Genomic DNA, 11184 nt, shown 5'->3' with positions numbered 1-11184 from the left:
GCACTGTTCAAGAAATAAAGATGTCCTTTTGGATGATTATCCGTTTAAGCGAATACTTCATTGGCACTTGGCTTAAGAGGGCTTACTTTTTATTCTGTATTACAGCGGTATTTTTCTTCAACTAGTGTATAAACCAATGTGCGTTTCTTCTCTAGTTTGGAATGAGTGCGGCCGAGCCTGAACGGCGTTTGCAAAATCTGGGCGTCCCTTCTCGGAAGCGCGCTAGACAAAGACGTAGAGGAAGATCACAAGAAGGCTACCAGCACAGCTCAGCTCCGCCATGGCCGGTGAGTCCTGTGCGCAACTTGCCTTTTGCATTCCTGGTAGTGTGCAAGACGGAGAACGTAGTATTCATCACGACTTTTTCGTGTTCGTTGTCCATTGCTTGCACGCAGGGCGCAGAATGTCTGGGATCGGTGACACCAAAGCTAGACGTATGCAGTTACAAGCACTTAGCGCAATGAACGATGTATTCTCAGAAGAAAAATATGACGGAGGCGCGTAACTCTCCCCGTTGTTCTTTTTTTTAGAGCGAAGGGTTTTTTGGGATACCTTCCGCAACTGACGACGCATAACCCTCTCCTGCTATTTGAGGGTGATTTGGCTCCTGGGGATTTAACGCATCAGTGCCACTCAAGCTATAAAGGATGCCGCAGTGAAGGGCTCCGGAAATTTCGAGCATCTGGGGTCCATTAACGTGCACTGACTTTGAACAGTTCACGGGCCTCTAAAGTTTCGCCTCCATCTAAATTAAGTCGCCGCGGCCGGGATCGAATCCGCGTTTTTCGGCACCGAGCACCACAACCGCTGAGCCACCACGGCGGTTTTGACGGTGAGGGGAGCAGAGGGGAACTTGCAGCACCAAAGCGCTCGCTTTTACGAGAGAGAGAACCATTGAGCGAAAACATGATTGGTTCTGGTAAGGGAGTATGCAGTTACATAACCATTGTTCTCATGAAAATATTAGTGGCATATATGATGCGAAGTGTCAAAAAGCTTTACGACGCGTTTATGCCACTCACCTCTCGCTGGCTTTGACGCATTACGCAACTGAACATGGATGATGTGTTTTTTATTTGTTTCTCCAGTGAATGGCGGCGTATCTAGAGGTTTGTATCGGGTGTTTTTAGTGCATAATGTTTTGGAGGGCTTCCCTACGAGGGTTCCTGCGGGAGTTCTCGAAGAGGAAATTTTCAAATACTGTTCGGACTTTGAAACGTCTCGAGGAGTTGAACATTGTACCTGTTAAGGCATCACTGGCCTCGGATTAAAGTTGAAGCTTAGCCCTATTCGTGGCGCAGGTCATAAGTTGCTAAGATTGATGGAGAACCTCTTCACGGTGTCTTTAAATGCGGTGAAAGCAAAATGATTCGGCTCACATGCTTCGTCCTCCTCCTTGCTTTGCGGTTCTGGGAGGCTTAAGAGGTACTCTAGTCTCGAGACTTCCGCCGCTGTGGTATGCTGGCAGCCCCATAGTGGCATTGCGGCTCCCGTGATTAAATGTTTCGGAAGGTCACGGCAGCACGTAAAGTGATCCGGGTGACTGTTTGGGAGAGTTGGTTCCATATGAGAAAACTTTCAGTGCTTGGAAGACTCGGACGGAGTATTGTGAACTTCGTATCTGTCCGGGTCGTTCGAGCGCTGCAAGTTTTATCGCGGCGTAAAGTGAGCGAGCGCCGCTTTCTCACTGCGCACTTGCTTTCGCCTTTTTCAGTCCTCTTCATCTCTGTTTATTTCTTATTGATCAGCTGATCGCAGAGCAGCCGCTTTGAGAGACCATGTTTCCTTTGGATAATGTTTAAGACAGTGACAAGCATGCATCACCAAGTTATGTTTCCGTGCGGTGTGCAAATCATCTCTAACTGCATTTATTCTCCCATGTATTACTAGTTTAAGCAATAGAACAACGGCGGGGGCGCAACGAGTTGGTATAATATCAAGTGAGGCATGCGCTGACTGCAATATTTAAGATATTTGGGCCTATGGGTTTAAGGAGGTTTAACGTCACAAAACGACTCAGGCTATGAGAGACGCCGTAGTGAAGGGCTCCGGGAATTTCGACCACCTGGGGTTCTTTAACGTGCACTGACATTGCACAGTACACGGGCCTCTAGAATTTCGCCTCCATCGAAATTCGACCGCCGCGGCCGGGATCGAACCCGCGTCTTTCGGGCCAGCAGCCGCGCGCCATAACCACTCAGCCACCGCGGCGGCTTTTTAAATATTTTCTTTCATTTCGCTCTCCAGGTGGCAAGTGTAAGAGTTGTAGCGAATTAAGATGACAAAGCATCTTCGTCCATCCCCAGATCGGATACTATTTTCTAAACCTGCACCTGCAATTCGTGTACTGAATGCAAAAGGCGCGCTAAATTGAATAAAGTTGCCTGAGAAATTATTCACTGGGCATAGCAAAACTTCACGGGGTGATCAATGATTGCTGGTAGCATCCGCATATGACTGATGAAAAAAAACAGGCTGCGAAAAATTTCGTGTCAGCCCCCATTTAATACACCATGCGCATCGTTCATCATGTGCGAGCTGGTCTTCGATTCCAAGCAAAACTTTTCTGAGTAAATCCGAAAGCAGTTTTTTTCTTAGAACAGGACGCTATTTTCATCTACATCAGCGGGCATCCGCATACGTCCACCCTATTCGGTGTTTTGTGTCTGTGCCTGTAATTCTTTCAACAAGGAAACGAAACGCCCAATCCCGGGGCAGCAGCTGATACTATCGCGCGCCGACGTGCCATCTGCGCGCCGGTGTTTGCGAGCTCTGGCGCAGGACTCATCCTGTCAGGAGCGCAATGCGCCGCCTCCAAATGGCGGAACGTAACATCTTTCTGAGCTTCAGAACGGTGTACGCGTTCCGCTCTTTCCTGGTGTGTTTGTATGCAATACAACACGGCAGCTTGACAAGCGCTTTTCCTGGCCGCTGTGCCGAATCGTCGGTAATTTTCGTCCCGTAACATGGTGACACAGTGCATATTCACAAATCCTAGCACATCAGTCAGGATGGCGTGACATTATCCGGGGGGCTAGGGCTAAGCGAGGCGCAGCTATCAATGTGTACTGAAGCGCTGCTGTGTATACGCTACTCAGGTAGAGCAGTTCCGTCGCCGAGCAGAGCTGGTGTAAAACAAACGGCTGCTTTGCGAATGGGCAGCGATAGCGCAGAGATAGAGCGCCCGCCTCACATGCATGAGGACCGCGGCTCGAATCCCACTGCCACTCAATTCTCCACCAGTTTTGAAAAAAGAAAAAAAATCCGCCTGTCGATTGAATTGCATAAGCAGGCCTGGGGTGCGGCCTGATCTCGTTGACCAGAACCGACAACGCACTCCCTCACCTGAACATGATTTCGCCACCGTGGTGTATAGTATATGGCCACAACCTTCTAAGAACAAACCAATTAGGCGTCGGCCCTCACTCTGCAACGGCTGTGGAACAACTGAACAAGTCGGTGGTGAGACCTGTGACGCAGTGGACGGTGCTAAAAATGTCTGGCTCCGGACAGGCCGCCAATGGAATCTGAACCTGGCAACGTCTAACGATAGAACTTTGTCTAGTGAGGCTAGCCTAGCAGTGCTGTTCGAGGAACTAGCGGGCATTAAATGGGATGCCATAGCGTTTAGTAAAGTTGGGAGGACAGGTGAGGCGTGTACAGTACTAGAGGACGGGCACATACTGGTGCTATCACGAATTAGCGGATAGACGATAAATAGGTGTGGGATTTCTCATTACTCACGATATAGCTGGCAACGTCTTATAGTAATAACAAAAGTGTGGCAGCTATCGTAATTACCAACAGTAAGAGATACAAGCTGAAGGTGGTGCCGGCCTACGCGCCTACATCCAGTTATGATCACCAGACCGTTCATACATTTTATAAAGACATGAAATCGGCAATGAAAAGAGTAAAATCACAGCACACTGTACTAATGGGAAACTTCACTGTGAAGGTGGGCGAGCAGGCGGTAGGTGACTATGGGACAGGTTCTAGGCATATCAGAGGAGAGCTAGTAGTAGTGTTCGCAGATAGAAATAATTTACGGATCACGAATACCTTCTTCCACAAACGAAAGTACAGGAAGTGGACCTGGAGGAGCTCCAATGGTGAGACTAAAAATGAAATCTACTTTATACTACGCGCAAGACAAGGCATCGTTCAGGATGTAGCCGACCTCGGAAAGGTGTGTTGTAGCGACCACAGAATGGTCAAGTCTCGAATTAGCTTAAACTTCAACAGGAAATAGAAAAAGACAGTGAAGAGGAAGTTTATTAACGATTTAGCCATAAAAGGAAAATAGAGGAATTCAGGATATCGCTGCAAAAGAGATATTCAGCTTTAACTGAAGAAGACGATCTTAATATTCATAGATTGAACGATTATCGGACAGCTATTATTACAGGGTGCGAAGAAGAAGTAGGTGGTAGGACGGCTCGACAGGATATTGCAAGCTATCTCATGAGACAAAAGATGTGATTAAGAAATATCAAAGCATGAGGGCGTCCAGCACTACGACGGAATAGAACTAGCAAAGATATAGAAGTTAATAAATAAGCACAATGTACACGACATAAGGAACTTAAATATGAAGAGAATCGAGCATTCTCCAAAGAACGAAGGCAGTCTAAAAGTGATTAATAGGAAACTAGGTGTAGGTACAAGCCGGATGTATGCGTTAAGAGACAAGGAGGGCAATGTCATTAGAAATATGGATAAGATAGTAAAAACAGCCGAAGAGTTCTTCACAAACCTATGCAGCAGCGAATGTAATCAGGACGTCAACGATAGAGACAGTATCGCACAGCAATGCGTCATCCCGCCAGTAACAAAAGGAGAAGTAAAGAAAGCCTCAGGAGCAATGTAAAAGGCAAAAGCTGCTGGTGAGGACCAAGTAATCAGATCTGCTGATGGACGGAGCGGAGATTGTGTAGCAGCCCTACATACGCAATGCCTTATGATTTCGACCGTACCAGGAGCTTGGAAGAACGCAAACATAATATTAATTCTTAAGAAAGGAGCCTCCAAGGATTCGAAAATAACAGGCTGATCAGTCTACTCTCCGGGACCTACAAGGTATTTGCAAAGGTAATCTCTAATTTAGTCAGGGCAGGGCAACTTTCGACTTTAATCAACCAAATGATCAGGCAGGCTTCGTAAATGATATTCCACACTATATCATATTCACACTATCAATCAGGCGACAGAGAAATGCGCAGAACATCACCAACCCCTATATATAGCCTTCATTGCTTAGGAGAAAGCATTTGACTCAGTGGAAACCTCAGCAGTCACACAGGCATTGCGGAATCGGGGCGTAGAAGAGCCTTAACTCAAAATACTGGAGGATATATGTTGTAACTGAAAAGTTAACATAGTCCTTCATAAAGTCAGCAATAAAATTTCTATATGTTAGGCTGTCAGGCAAATTGACACTATCTCGCAAATGCTAGTCACCGCCTCTTTACAGGAAACATTCAGAGGCCTGGACTGGGAAGAGTTGGGGATAAGAGTTAATGAAAAGCGATTCGCAGATGACATTACCATGATGAGTCACGCAGGATGTCAACTGTAAATCATGATCAATAAGTTAGACAGGCAGATCAGAACGGTTGGTCTAAGAATTCACATGCAGAAAACCATATATTTCATTCAATAACTGGAATAGACGGAACCAAATCTATAGTCAGCCCTGATTATGTGTATTTAGCTCATTCACTTAAATTTAAAGCATACACTTGCCGGACTGACTATTTTAAAATGTCATTTTTCCCCAAAATAATTTCAGAATGGAACAGCCGGACGGAGGAAGTAGTGTTCATACTATCAAATGGTTAATTTTCTTCCATGCTGTGACAGTTTGTTTTAAATTTTTTATGTATACTAATTCCGTGTTCTATCTCATTGTTATATATTCCGTAACCACCTGCACACGGTCGATTTGTGTAGTTTTTCAGTTTCAGTTTATTTATTTCTCGCTACAGAGAGCAGTGGGCCCCTGGAAGAAGAGCCGTAGCTTGACCAGCTCCCGAGGCCCACAACATTCAACAAACAGTGGCCCCATTGGTCACATGCAAACAAGAAAGGTATACATAAACCTAAGGCATAATTCACAATCAATGAATGAACAGTTCAAACACAAACTAAGCGCGCAATATTACACGAAGAACAAGTTATATACAAAATTTAAAGCATGCACTGAAAGCTATATTTAGACATTCTATATGCAGAGATTATAGCACTTCATTTCACAGCAGTGAACACATTGACAACGTATAAAACAGAACAATTTTCCACAAACATGAATGAAGACAACATGATATTGGCGTGCTGACGGGTTACGCTAAGCATTCAATGAGCCTGCATATTTCGACCGTATACGTAACGGCCACAAACCATAAAAAAAGATAATTATTTAGCGAAAGAACGCCCGGAGGCCAGCATTGCTGCATTTATTAATGTCAATGCCTGCATCAAAGAGGCAGTTGAGTAGTGCGGGTAGACAATATCTAAGCATCTGTATCCCGTAGTTTGTTCGTGGCGTGTTAAGGGTGTAGTGCCGGAGACGGCGTAGCTGGTACGTAGGCACAAGGAGCTCAAGCTTAGAGATTTGAGATATTGTTAAAATTTTTGCCCGTGTTTCCTGTTTGTAGCGCAAGGATAGACATGTATCATAGAGACAAAATATTCTCGGCACGTTACTATTGTGAAAAAAGGCAGTGGAAGGATAATCATAAGGTTGGTTGAAAATAATTCTTAAGGCACCCACTGCAATTTCTGGCAATGGCGCGGTGGGTATGATGATAAATAAATCAACATAGTATTGTTCTACAATCTAGCAACGGAACATCATTGCAAAACTGGCTGCGAGGTTCTGGGAGTGGAATAGGAATAAGTCTACTTAGGGCAGGTTGTGACAGCTGATCTGGGTTATGAGAGGGAAATAACTAGAAGGGCAAGAATGGGGGGGGGGGGGGGTATTGCATGCGGCAGGTTCTCTCCGATCATGAATGACAGTTTACCGGTTTCCCCCAAGAGAAAAGAAAACAACAGCTGTATCTTATCGGTACTGACCTACGGGGCAGAAGCGTGGAGGCTAACGAAAATGGTTCAGCTTAAGTTAAGGACAACGCAGCGGCCATGGAAAGAAAAATGGCAGGTGCAACGTTAAGGGTCCGGAAGCGGGTAGAGTGAATGAGGGAAAAAACGCATGTTTATGACAGCCTAGTTAAAATCAAGAGGAATAAATTGGCTTGGGAAGGGCATGTAATGCGAAGGGAAATAACCGCTAGTCCTTAAGTATAACGCAGTGGATTCCAGGAGAAGATAAGCTTAGTAGGGGGCGGCGGAAATTTACTGTGGGCGGATGATGTTAGTACGTTTTCAGGCATGGAGTGGGCGCAGCTGGGAAAGGAGAAGGTTGATTGGAGAGGCCTTTGCCCTGCATTCAGTGTAGTCAGGCTGATAATAATGATGAAGCTTCGCGAATGAGGGTCGTGGGTCAACCTACGAAGTTCGCGTTACGGCCTCTAGAGGTGAAGAAAGAATAGAGTCTGCGTTTGCAGGAAGACAAAGCGAGAGGACGGGATAATCCCGAACTTTGGAGACAGTGAAGGAACGATGCATAAATAGGTCTGCCTTTCAGGCGAAGATTGGGCACAGGAGATTTGTGGGGTTTCCGCCCCGAGTGGCTTAGATGCTGGGTGTATTATTTCGTTATTTTGTTTAGGGAGCATCAACTTGCATTAGAACAAGATCAAGTGAGTGGGCAGCTTCAATACAAAAAATCTGTAAGCTTCTCAAATAATACCATACGTACATCACGTACGCCAAAGAATACTGTGAACGAAGTGCAGAAAGCTCGTCATTAAACCACCTCTCAGGGAAATGAAAGCAGACCGGATCATATTATGATTAAGCCAAAAACATGGGAAATGATATTCACATAAAAAAATTCGTTTGCCGGTTCATTCTCAATAAATTTCTTAAAACGGATCTGATAATAAGACATGGAAGCCATAAAAATACCCTGAAAAAGCCACTCGAAATCGGTCACTGATCCATATTAAAAACAGAGAGGAAGGCACACTACTCTAACGGGACAAAGTTCATGTAGAAAATTAGTATGTGAATAAACGTGCGCCTGACTGATTGAGCCGTAAGTTATATGTTCGCGTGTGGGTACACATGGCGGGAAGGCCTGAATATATAAGTGATGGTCAATCCTTACTTTTTGTTTTGCAGAAAAAGAAAAAATAACCTTACTATCACAATCGCATGCTTCAAGTGTTGGGACATGTTTATTAGCCATTCTTTCTAAAATGGAACCAGTAAGCTTGCACTTCCTACACGCAAAACGTACTGCGCCTGTTTGTACCATTTCAGGTTTATGAATGGCTTTTCTCTGAAAAGATTCCATACAGTATATTCATGCTCTTCTTCTGGCAGGACAGATGTTTTCCATTCCACAAGTTCCGCTTCAAGAGGGACTGTTTTCAGTCATTGGCGCAGAAAAACTAGTTTACGCATTGAAGATACGCAGGCGTTTCGAATATGTTCGGACCAACACAGCGTTTAGTAACTTCTGCTAGTGATTTCTGAAAATTCGATAAATAACGTTCCTCCAAGCGCTTACCAATGCAACAATGGGCGTTTGCTATTAGCAAAGAGGAGGGCTGCACTTCATTCAGAGTTTAGTGACATTGACCATCACGTATGGCAAAATTAGGGTGTGACAATTTTGTCGAGGTTGTTGTTGAGGCTATCTGAATGATCACTTGATGTTACCTCTCTAAAATAACTTCTGGCTCCAATCCAAGCTCTCAGTGTGGTTGGACAGGGAAGCTGTAAAAGGACTCCCAATTCCCTAATGCGACGTCACTTGAAAATTCACACAGGTGGTTCTACAAAGAGTGAAACCAGAGACAAGTGAAATGTGCTTATATTAACCTTTATTACTTCACAACGATATTCACGACTGTTTTGTGATCAGTATGATATACACTGAGATTTTCAGTTCTAACTGTACAGGTTTTCTTTGCTAAGGTTAAATCAATGCATGAACCATGATAGTGGTTGGTTGTTTCTGTGTGGTTGGGTACTTTTTCACTCGATGTTGCTTATGCAACCGTATCTTAACCGGGAAACACACGCGGGGAGAAGGAACATGCTTTGCATTCTTTTCAGGTGCTGTTATCATGCTTTATGCAGTTTGGACTTCACACGAGGGCTTCTAATGACGTCAACCCCTTTCAAAGCAGCTGCAGACGTTTACTGGAACGCGTCGGACGGTGCTGCTATTGTTCACACGCGCCTTATCGTAAATCATGAGGTTTTAGGCTTATTTTGTGGTTTTTCTTATTGAAATCGAGCCTCGAGCTATGTTCTGTATCCAATGGCAACGACACGAAAACTTTCTTGGATGGTAGAGGTATGCCGCTTCGCTGTAAAAACACTCACTTACCAGTCAGCAACGAAACAGTCTTTGACAGCACAAACGGTCCCGAAAATCTCAAACTGCATCCCCCTACTATAAAATTAACACCATTTTTTGGCTACTTGCTGCATACTTGATAGGTCAGAAAATGGCACCAAACAATGCATACCGCATGAAAGATAGAAGACGAGACACAGGCGCGAACTCAGAAATAAAATTCATTGAATCGAGGAAGTGCCATATATTACGTGAAGTTTCAACGGGAAAGAAGGGTAGAGTGGATGAGAGGCTGAACAAATACTACCATCTTTTTGCTAAGCGTACTAGTTATGCTGCTCTGCTTGTGCTGCCGAGCACACGTTATTGCATTTCTCTTTCAATTGAGTGCACACGTGTATTGCTTGCTCTTTTAGTCCTTTGCCGCGGTATCGAGATAAATCCTCGCCAGACAACTCGCGGTGCCGCCATGAGCAACAATGACGTGTTAGTGACACTGAACGCTTTCAGGGCTGGTCAAACATCAATTCTTAGAGAAATGAAAGCAGTTCGTACCCAACTGACAGAACACGAGAAAGCGTTTCGAGAAACTAAAGCTAGACTTGCTGAAATTGAAAACGACTGTGCTTCTTTAAGCTCTCTTAAACAGCAGTTTGACAGCGTCCAGTATCTCTCTGAGAATAACGCAATTAGAGGACATTGTGCGTAGAATACATCACTCTGAGGATCAGTCTCATCGTCCAAACGTTTTGTTTATTTGGCGCAAAGGATAACGATCGTGAAACTTGGGCGGAATCTGAGAAGTTAATTATCGAACTTTGTGATACCAAGCTTAATGCTTCAGTCGAACCAATGTACGTCGAACGAGCACACCGACTCAGGCGTTTTGACAGTAAGAAAATCAGACCAGTAATGGCAAGGTTTGCGCACTTCAAAATTAAAGAACAGGTACTTACTAGTGCAAAGAAAGTGAAAGGGACCAATTTCAGCATTTCCGAAGTCTATTTCCAGAGCACCCACCTAGCTCGAAAAACCTCGTCCAGTTTGCAAACGACCAAAGTTAAAAATTCACCCTGCGGCACAAAAGGATGACCATAGGCAATACTACATACACATTTGGTCAGGATTCTCAACATGTTGTAACTTGCAGCCCATGGCTATTCCCTAGTCCCTCGTACTGCGCGGCTCTTAACTATATATTTCCTTTACACTAACAAAAGAAGCCTTCTTCCTAAACGCGACGCCCTCACCAGTCTCATTGATACCACTAAATGCAGTGTCGTCTTGGCCTAATGAACTAATAAATTACACAGAAATACAAGTTTTATTCCCGAACTTCGATATTTTTCGGCGCGATCGCAAAGGAAAGCGAGACGGCGGCGTGCTGATAGCCACCCACCGTAACATTCAATGCTTTGATCAAAAATTGACTCACCTCTTCAAATATTGATCGTCTGCTCCACCGCCTCTTTTCCGCCCATTTTAATCTGCAGTGTTTACCGTGCTCCACGCAGCAACGCTTCGTTCGTTCCACTATTTCATGACGCTATTACAGTTTAACATCAGAAATTCCGCATGCTACTGTGTTTAGTTTGGGCGATTTTAAATTCCGTGCGATAAATTGGTCTTGCCCTTCTGGGATCGCATCAAACTCTGCAGAATGTCATTTTGTGAACACGCGCAAAACTTTTGCTTTAACCCAACTAGTCTCTTTCCCAACAAGACAAACGGCAGAATCATCTAGCATA

General features: G+C 44.6%; 1 long non-coding RNA gene across 1 annotated transcript in view; it reads left to right on the top strand.

Annotated features, from left to right (window-relative positions):
• The first annotated feature begins 239 nt into the window (after positions 1–239).
• Positions 240–11184, top strand: part of LOC144107063 (uncharacterized) — a 58950-nt gene continuing 48005 nt past the window's right edge. The window contains exon 1 of the long non-coding RNA XR_013309210.1: positions 240–287. This is a non-coding gene — a long non-coding RNA (uncharacterized LOC144107063). The remainder of the gene's footprint in view (positions 288–11184) is intronic.

This window comes from Amblyomma americanum, chromosome 10 (genome assembly GCF_052857255.1).
Source record: "Amblyomma americanum isolate KBUSLIRL-KWMA chromosome 10, ASM5285725v1, whole genome shotgun sequence".
Taxonomy (NCBI): domain Eukaryota; kingdom Metazoa; phylum Arthropoda; class Arachnida; order Ixodida; family Ixodidae; genus Amblyomma; species Amblyomma americanum.
Note: the sequence above shows the minus strand (reverse complement) of the source record. Positions and strands in the feature narration are given on the sequence as shown.